The 10,218-nt window shown below is 34.3% G+C and overlaps 1 pseudogene; it reads right to left on the bottom strand.

Annotated features, from left to right (window-relative positions):
- Positions 1-5,787: 5,787 nt before the first annotated feature.
- LOC111898477 (callose synthase 10-like) lies at positions 5,788-7,937 on the bottom strand (annotated as a pseudogene).
- Between the last annotated feature and the right edge of the window lie 2,281 nt (positions 7,938-10,218).

Below are 10,218 nucleotides of genomic sequence, written 5' to 3'. Positions count from 1 at the left end.
AAAGTTTTCCGCATAAATAAAATTTTGTTTTTTTTATCTTATTTTATACCTCTTTTCAATTGCATTCATGAAAAAAAAAATTGATGTTTATGTATATTCTTGCAATGTTGAAAATGGATTTGATTCTTTTGTTTGTGGTAGTGTCAAAATTTACCAAATAAGGAAAGATTTCCATCACCTATGCTTCAGCTGGATAGAAACTTGGAATCATGCAACTTGTATTGTATGATGAATGAGAACTTTCATCTTTGGTAAATTAAGACTAATTCCTTGTTCACGTGTATATGTGAGTCAAGAGAAGGACTGGTGGATCAGGTACACTTGGTTGTATATTGGCCCAGGTCCACCACAAAGAACGATAAGACTATTCGTCATGATTTACTAAAGCTTAGTAAATATGGTTATGCTTACAAGATTAAGTATAATTCTGAATCATTAGAAAATTTCAATGTATAGCAGGACAAATAAGAAGAATCAAAGTAGGCAGAAAGATACAAGTTTATCCAATCTGAAAGGATGGGAGAGTACTTGAGCATCGTGTTTTATGATCATCTTAATGATTATGAAAACCATATCACAACTGATCCTCTAAGGACATCTTAGTGCACTCGTATGACTAAGAAGAGGAATCGGAAAATTGTTGAAATGGTTAAATCAATTAAGGTGAATCATACTTCGTTCCAAAATCAAATCTTAGAGATTGTGACTTGAGTGACATATCTTAAAAAGGTTTATAACACTCATAAAATATAGAGTAAATGTTACTTTCTTTTGAAATTGGTAAGTTGTGATGTCTTTGTAAGGACGAAGATCAACTAAGACCAATTGTGTGAAATGTTAATCTTGATAAGAAATCACACTAACTCTTGAATATCTATTTGTCAAGAATGTTTCTTGACAGAGAGGAACTTATATGTCAAACGGTCAGTTGGAGTCTTAAAGATCTTGACAAGTTTCAAGAACTAATCAAGAACAAATCTATCGTTTATCACTAGCACACAACTTAAGGCTTGTTGTTGGGTTTTAGTATACTAAAAACATCCTATGGTGCACATACAACCCTAAATGCCTTGGATCTATTTTTTCTCTAATTATACATGTAATGGTATTTCCAAAGCATTAAGCCTATAACTTGCATGCAATTGACATAAACAATATAAAATACTAGTTAGGATGACATACCTTTTTATGTAGCTTGAAACCTTGTTGTATTTGTCCTTAAGAGTTTTGCAGCAAAAGTATGAATGCCTCAAATGGCTTACAACTCACGTAGGACTAAGGTGGCTCTTGAGAGAGAATCTCCATGCACAAAAACACCTGATGAACTCCAAAAACATGTGTGTAGACGTTTTTTGTCTAAGGAGTACATATTTTTATGTAGGGGTTCAAGGGTCATGAGTATAACCCAAATCCATACCCATGGGTTTTATGGTTCATGGTTCATGTGGTCCAAACCAAATCTTTATGTATCCATACACAAACTTGGTCCAACATGGATCATAAGCCCAACACATATAAATATAATAATTACCATAGTTAGTCGCCATAGGTTTAATTAGTCTCTTTTGATCACTAAATTAATTCCAAATTAAGTCTCGATCCAACATGGATCATAAGCCCAACACATATAAATATAATAATTACCATAGTTAGTCGCCATAGGTTTAATTAGTCTCTTTTGATCACTAAATTAATTCCAAATTAAGTCTCGATCAATACTAATTAAAACATATAATTTCATATTAATATATCATAAATTATAATATATTAATAAATCATATATAACCTTCTCTCAAGAGTCCATCCTAACAAATTGTCCTGGTGTTACGCAACCCAAATGGACCATTATACTCTTGGGTCGAGTACATACCAATAATAGTTATGGGCTTAGAGATCTAATCCAACAGTCTTCCACTTGGATAAGTCTAAAACTATTATTGCAAGTAAGACTCTAAAACCCGACCAGAAATCGTAGCTCTTAAAGTTGTTGTCGAACTCTGACCTAGTCAATGACATGTCCATTAGATATGGGATCATATATTCCTCCATTCTCGATATCATGTGGACTGAGACATGGATTATAATCATTCTATTTGTCCATCTGTTGTTTCCCGATTTCCGATTTATGACGACTGGCTAATTGAACAAATCAAATTAGTCCAGGCTTGGCCGAGCACTTAAGGTTGTCATCACTAAGTCATCAAGGGGCCCACATATATCGCTTTTATCCCTCTAAGGGTAAAAGGAATTGATAAACTTCGACTCAAATTCTTGCTTTGTTTACTTATCAAATCACACACAACAATATGTTTTATAACACGAAGTTACTGGTGCGTTTTCACATTACCAATGTGTAACCGACTTGTAGACTGCAACTCATATCTCTCAGTTTCAAGAATATAAGATATTATCGTCTCATGATCACTCGTGATAAAATCCATGAAGTGATTCAAATGAGCGTGGGTTTAATCGAATACTCGAATCTTATTCCAGGAACACTCATGAATACTGCAGCTATGTCTAGGCCACCTAGAAAAACTACAGACTCGTTCATGACAGTGTTGCCTCAATACCTACTTCCAAAAGATGATCGACTGTGGACGGTTTGAATCACCTAGTTATTCGGGAAGTCAAAACATCCAAAGTGAAACACAAGAATAATATTAATCCTATATTGCCCCAAAATTTTAGAGTGCCATATTGATTACTCATTATTCATTGTATAATGTTCCGAATAATCAACTTAATACTTGAATTAAAACAATAGTTGTCCCAAGCGCCAAGCATGCACACTATGTTTACCTATGGTCCTTTCGTTGTGGAATAGATTAATTGACAACACCTTAATAATGCTCATTTCACAAATCCAAATCCTTATCGTAAATGTAAGAATACCGAATGCTTATCATTTACTATAATCTGATAGATCCTAAACTTATATGCAATGATTCTCTTCTAAAGACTATGCACATAAATCATAGAGACTTGCCAACAGATATTACAAAGTATTCTAATGGAGAACAATTCCATCGAAATGAAGTCTCATATTCAAAGTAGATTCCTTTGAACATCCTTCTTGCATTAATCTTTCTAATCTTACACATATTTAATGAATAACTTCCACCTGTGAAAACATTTCCATATTCCCACTTTGACTATCATTTCTAAACAAGAGTCGCCTCTTTTCAGAATATATCAATATGGTCCTTCTAAAATTTACACTATACTTCCAACTATCCACGAGCAACCAATCTTTGGTAAACCTTAGATTTTCCTCGATATTTGCTTATTCAGTTTAGTCATATACAGTTCTGATCGTCTTTCCCTCTTAATGCCCTAGGCATTTGGAAAATTCAGAACACATAGAAATATTATAGCATATGCAATCGATCCTATAACCGAAGCATATTGGATACGATTCATAATGTCTCACATAAAGACATGATCCTAGACCAGTCTTTTGATATAATTTTTCTATTTGTCATGTTCTCATAATTCGAACTATGAAGAGGGATGCCGTAATCATAATCGAATTTTTAGAATGCAATTAACATTTCCCTATATATAATTTCCTTATGTTGAACCATTCCAACATAACATTCATATATATACTTAAATAAATTTGATTAAAATCTCAATCTAAGCTTGTAGAATTGAAATGAAGTATGAATTTCCTCTCCCTTAATTATAGCAAAACAACTTTTCAAACGCTGCAACTTTGCAAATTGAAACTTTTGTTTTCTATAATTAACATTGCTAACATAATAATCATGCTCCCACTAACATGATGATTATATACTTATTAGCATAACACTTATGCTCCCACCAGCTTTTACATGTAGTCTGAAATCAGTTGGACTTCTAGAAATTAACACTTTATTGATTTCTTACCAAAGTTCAGATTTTTGTTACACGAGGCTTAGATAAAACTTTATCTAAGCTTTCTGAAATCATACACCTTTCCTTAGATAGCTCACATGTGTGTCTAAACAATTATGAAGAGGGATGCCGTAATCATAACGTTTAGACCTTTTGCCACTTCTCACAATTCAAACTATGAAAAGGGATGTCGTAATCATAATAGAATTTTAGAAATGCAAATATCACAATTATTAACTATTTAAAATCTACTTAGTGAAAGCGTTTCCTCACCATCATTTTCATGAATTGGAGAGAAACCTTATGACACTTTAGATTTTTATGGTGTATGTGTTCCTATCCATGTGAATTTATCAAAACCATAATCACAAGACAAGGTTAGTGACAAATCCAAACTCACACGGACTAAACTTGTTCAATCTTAATTTCTTGCCACCTGGTAGCACAAAGACCTACCATGTGTTCCAAGTTGTCATCCAAACAATAGAGAAATCATAGAACTCACATGCATAGTCAACTTTTAACTGGAATGGGTACAAAGATAATAATATGTCAACACGATAGGTTACAAACCTCAAGTCGTGTGCTAGTGATAGTAAATACACTACTACAAGAACAGCCTTTTACGATGCTCAATGCGCGTCGTAAAAGGCTCAGACGACGCGCAAATGCGCGTCAATGAAGGCCCTTTCATAAAGAGAGACGAAGCACTTTTGCGCGTCGTCTATAGACGACGCGCATTTACGACGCGCACTTACGACACGCAATGCGTATCAAGGAAGACCCTGTCATAAAGGAAGACGACACACATTCGTGTGTCATAGCCTTACGACGCGCGTGTTAATGACACGCAATGCGTATCAAGAAAGCCCCTGTCAAGAAAGCCCATGTCATAAATGAAGATGGCACACATTTTTGCGTATCATAATTTTTATTGCTTAAAAAAAATATTATGTATAGATTTAATTATTTTCAAATTAAATTTTTATTTAATGTTTGATAATAGAAAATAAAATATCATATACAAAAAATAGAATCCATTGCATAAATTTAATGTCATACAAATAATCATTCCATGGAAAGATAAAACAAATCAATAGATGTTGTAACAAAAATTGACAAACTAATAGTTCTAATAACCTAATGTGTGCCTCACTGTAAACAAGATTTGTGCTGCTTTTTTTAAATGTGTGCCTCACTTGTCTCCACTCTTCCTTAGTAACACCGCTCAAGGACTCTAAATGTATGAACTTGCTCAAAGTATCTATATTGCCTGCAAAAAAAAAAAACATTACTACAAAATAAGTGTGAAGATGGATTATTACAGTGTAAGAGAAGTAAAGAACCTTGAGCTTCCTCCAATGGGGCAAATGGGTAGTCAGACTTAATAAACTTTGCAACATGTATATCTCCCAATGCAAGATCAACATTAAGGTAATGGGGAACAACATCACCTAAAATCATATAATATTTATATACCCCTAGACTAGATAGAGCTTTGCTACAAATAGCAACCTACTTTATTTACTCTGTTTACCAAACCAATGTATGGGAATGGAACCTACTTTACTTTACTCTCTTATGGTATATGAACAGGATTAGGATTGGTTGTGTTTGCCATATTTTGGTAGAGGAAATTCATTCATTCATTCTCATGTGCTTTGCAAATAGAAGACATTAGATTTAGATCAGAGCTTTTTGGGTTTGGATGATAGACTAAAACTTAATAAATGAATGAATGAATGAGGATGACCTTTGATCTAAACTGAAGAGCTGGATCGGTACTTCGGGAAACAAGCGTAGCAAGTGGAAGCATCTCATCAATTTCAGCATGTGGAACCTCAAGCCTCATTCTCCAACAACCCATAGAAGATATCACACTCCCTAAATTACCAGCCATTGCTCTTCTTAGTAAGCCTCATTCTCCAGCAACATGTATTCGCCTTGAAGCTCATATTGGCTATTGCTTTGTTCCAAAACAACCTTCTCAACAGTTACATGAACCAAACTAACATTAAACTCTCAAAGGGAAAATTAAATATATAACTATTATTTGAAACAAAACATCTGATTTAACTCAACTAGTAACCAACTGTGGTGAAGTAGAAAGAGAGCATTCTGAAAAAATCAAAGAGTTGACCAATTCTGTAGACGTCCCTACTTAAAACTTGTTCTCCATTTCCACCCAAAACCTACATATGTAAAAAGATTAAACAATAATTAAATAAAATTCATTCATTTATTTTTCTTTTTCATAATCTTGTTATGCTGAACAAGGTTTCTAATTTGAGCCACCCGTCTGTTCACCAACTCTTGTGTACTTCCATCACCATCAATGGTGGTTGTGTCTTTGGTCAACACCTACCTCCTCTCTAATTACAGTTCCTGTATGCAATAGAAATTTTAAAAGTTTAGGGACCAAATGTAGTCATAGTGAATAGTTGGAAGACAAATTTCAACGAGAACCCTTTGCTAAAAAACAACATATGAAATACTTGCCTCCAGTAAGAATAGCAATATCATCAAGATATTGACTTTTTCTGTCACAAAAACCAGGTGCTCTACAGAATTGGTCAACCTTCAAACATGGCAATTTGATTTAACCCAACGTCGCTTCCTTTACCAACCTACATATGTAAAAATATTAGCCTAAAATAAAATATAATTATAAATTATGAATATTTAGCAGCATAGCATTGTGATGAGTCAAACCTGTATGTATTCATGGTGCGTGATGTTACCCTGCCTCAAAAGTGGAATTGAACCCTGCATATATATCTTCACTTATATTAATAACACGTGAAGCCTTACTTATTCCACCTCGAGAAATATGGAATTTTCGGTGAAACACATCAGGATGCCCATAATGCGTCAGGACCCTACAATACATATCAACCAATCAATTATAAAAAATCATAATTTCAATTTTTTAATTTTATAATGTAAGAGACAATTAATAATGGCAACTCACTTGAGAGGATACGCCAACACACGTTGTCCCAATGTAACAAAACTTGTATCTTGGTTAGACACTTAGACATAAACCATGTCAGGGAAGAAACACTGTATAAAAAACGCCATTGACCATTTTATAATATGTTTTTTTAATCATTAGTTATTTATCAAAATAAAAAAGTAACGGACAAAAAGGTGTTGGTGGGTCAACCTGACCCGTTTTGACCAATATAAAGCTTTCCTATTTTGCCACCCTACTAGTATTTTTACGAGATTGAAGATTATGCTCATTCAAATGATCTTAATAAACCAAAACATATATATAGAGATAATAAACAAGTTTTCATGATTATGTACGATTGTAAAGAAAGGATTATCAGATGTTAATCAAACATATATAAAAGGGAGCATAACAGTTAGTGTCTCTTTCAATTTGTTTCACATGTAAAAAATACACACCTTGCAAGCAATAGCAGACAACTGTTGAAATAGTCAAAAACAGGATCAAAGGTATCCATAAGGATCAAACAGAGATGTATAAAAAATTGGATCCAAATCCAACATGAAACTAGGCATGACGAAACCCAGTTTGCGAAAATTGGTCCAAGTTGGTCCAATCCAATCAGATTTTACTATCCTAAAGATTAAATATCGGGCTAATACTATATAATTGAACTCAATTACAAACAAAATCACGAAAGTCGATCCATTTTTAATCAGATTAAACCACTTCATTTTCTTCATCCCGATAGTTAAGAACCATACCAATTAAAAAAGAACTCAAATTACCACTATATAGTATATCCTAAAAAACAAATCCGGTTAAAAAAAACTCAAATTTTTTTGAAAGAAAGGCAGGCAAACCTTCCTGTAAAGAAATGGAGGTTTCTCATTTTCCTTGCCATTTCAAGATAACTATCCTTCAAAAACAACACATAAATAAATATTTCAGCATAAGCAGAAGCAAACAAAACAACCAGAAACGACAATAGTAAATACTCTAATGGACACCAGGGATCTTCAAGGAGCAGTAGCAGCAGCTCTGAATTTGAAGATGCAACTGAACCAAATACTCTAATGAAAGCTATCATTGACTTTTCCATTGATTCCTTTTTCATTAATCAAGATTTATACCAATTCTTTCAGCCTTCCCTTCCTAATTTAGTCAAAGGCTGCAGATGGGTCTTGTTATATAGGTAATAATATCCTCTTAATTTGTACAAAATTTTCCATTTTTAATCCTTTTTTAAATTTGTATTTACTTTTTGTTTCCAATTAAGGGCAGTATTGCGAGACATGGCATATCACTTCACACACTTATTCGGAAAGGCACTGATCTTTCTAGCCCTTGTTTGCTGGTAAGCTTAAGGGCATTAACGTCTTTTTCCACATATGAGAGATCAAAACCGAGTCCATGTCCCACCTTTTTGGATCTGACAAAAAGTTGTAGCTTTCAAGGGCTATTTTCCAGGATTAGATTGTTTAGTTGTTCGGGATGTCAAAAATGTGTAGATGAATGACAGACAATTGAATATTAGTAGCCTAGCGTTTGTATCATCAAAACAAGCAGGAACTATCAGGACATTATACTTTCTGATATCTGACAAATTATAAATAGCATTAAAGAGAAAACAATGAAAGACAGGGGATGGAAGAAAAACAGAAAGTGTTATTTGTACCTGGTAAAGCTTTCAAGACAGAAAGAAACCCTTGAAAAGGAATTTACTGGCTACTGACTACCTCGTTAATCAAAACAAAAAAGGTTGGGGGTGTTGATCATAAGTATTTCAGCTAACCATCAAGGGCAACAATGCCTTCTGTTTCTTTTCTTCTTTCCCATAAATTTCACAACCCCGATTGGACTCCTTCTTCCATGTCAAATGAAGCAAACAAAACAGAATCCTTTTAATTTTCGAAGTTTTCTTTTCCCAGTAAACTTAAACACCCAAACATCCCAGTATTCATTGATACTGGTCGACACAAACAAAAAAAAAAGAAAAAAAAGAAGAATACGACCTGTGAGGTTCAAGAAAACCCCATCCGTTTACCTTCAATCACCGAAGACCACCACAACTTCTTTCTTCTTCTTCCTTCGATCTATCCAAACCCCAGAGGTCCTCCCATTCGTTCTCAACGACCACTGGAGATGGAGTGGCATCCGGCGAGACCAAGAGGCTCCCACTATTTTCATCGATCAGACCTACACCCAAACCTTTCCTCCCTCCGTTTATTTCATTGACATTAGCCAAGAACCCGACTCGTTTACCCTGATTTGTACCGATGAAGGAGTCTAAGAAGCCAAGGAAGGCTCACTAGAAACCAATAATTTCCTACTCCTCCTCACGAATAGATCGATCGTCCCAATCTACCAGTCGCTACTTGCCCTGATCCATCGGAATAGTTGAGTCCCCTCCCTACGTGTAATCTGCTGGTGACAAGGAAGAATTGATGGGTTTTAGCCATAAGAACTTTCCTATGTGCGCATGCAAAACCCTAATGCTTGGATGTAGGCTTTCTAATTAAACATGCTTTGAATCCAAGACTTCTAATGACAAATTAGGTATAAGAACAATACAAAACCAGATCTAGAATCATACGTTTGAATCTCTTGTTTAATCTTGTTATCTTGGAGCTCTAGAGTCACAATTGTCACTCCTCTAATGGCTTACAAACACAAAATAGCAAGGAGGATGATTTGAGAGAGAGGTGAGGGGAGGAATTCGGCCAGGGGTTCTCTAGTTTTGATCAAGTGTCGATTTCCCTTTGCCATAGGGTCTATTTATACTTGTAGACTCCTTAAGGGTTACAACTTAAACCCTAATTGGATAATCTTCTCTTAAAGCAATCCAAATCCATTCCTTAGATAGATTTGGACGATCTTAAGCTATCCTTAGCTTCTAGAATTCGTCCAACCCCTATCCAATATGGATTTATAGTCTAAAGTTTAACTATCAAACAATTGATAGTTTATACCCTCTTATTTAATTAATCTCTTTAAGTCACCAAATTAATTCTAATTAATTATATGACCTATATTAGTCAAATAACAATATTATTGTTTATATTATTCCCATAATATATTAATAATATTTATTCTCCCTTAATAAATCATCCTATCAAGTTGCTATGGTGAAGGCAACCCAAAAGGACCATGCACAACCGGGTCAAATACTTGCCTAATATAGTTGCAGCCTTAGATACTATTCCAACAGTCTCCCACTTGGATAAGTCTAGTAACTATATGCATAAGTATAATTTGATTTGCAATCGTAGCTCTCAAAGACGCTGTCAAACTCTGATCTAATCAATTTTGTCCTTTAAATAAGGGATCGTACAGTCCTCTGTTAGATATCATGTTGACAATTCTATGGAATGATTAGTCAA

The sequence above is a fragment of the Lactuca sativa genome, chromosome 7 (genome assembly GCF_002870075.4).
Source record: "Lactuca sativa cultivar Salinas chromosome 7, Lsat_Salinas_v11, whole genome shotgun sequence".
In the NCBI taxonomy this organism is placed as follows: domain Eukaryota; kingdom Viridiplantae; phylum Streptophyta; class Magnoliopsida; order Asterales; family Asteraceae; genus Lactuca; species Lactuca sativa.
Note: the sequence above shows the minus strand (reverse complement) of the source record. Positions and strands in the feature narration are given on the sequence as shown.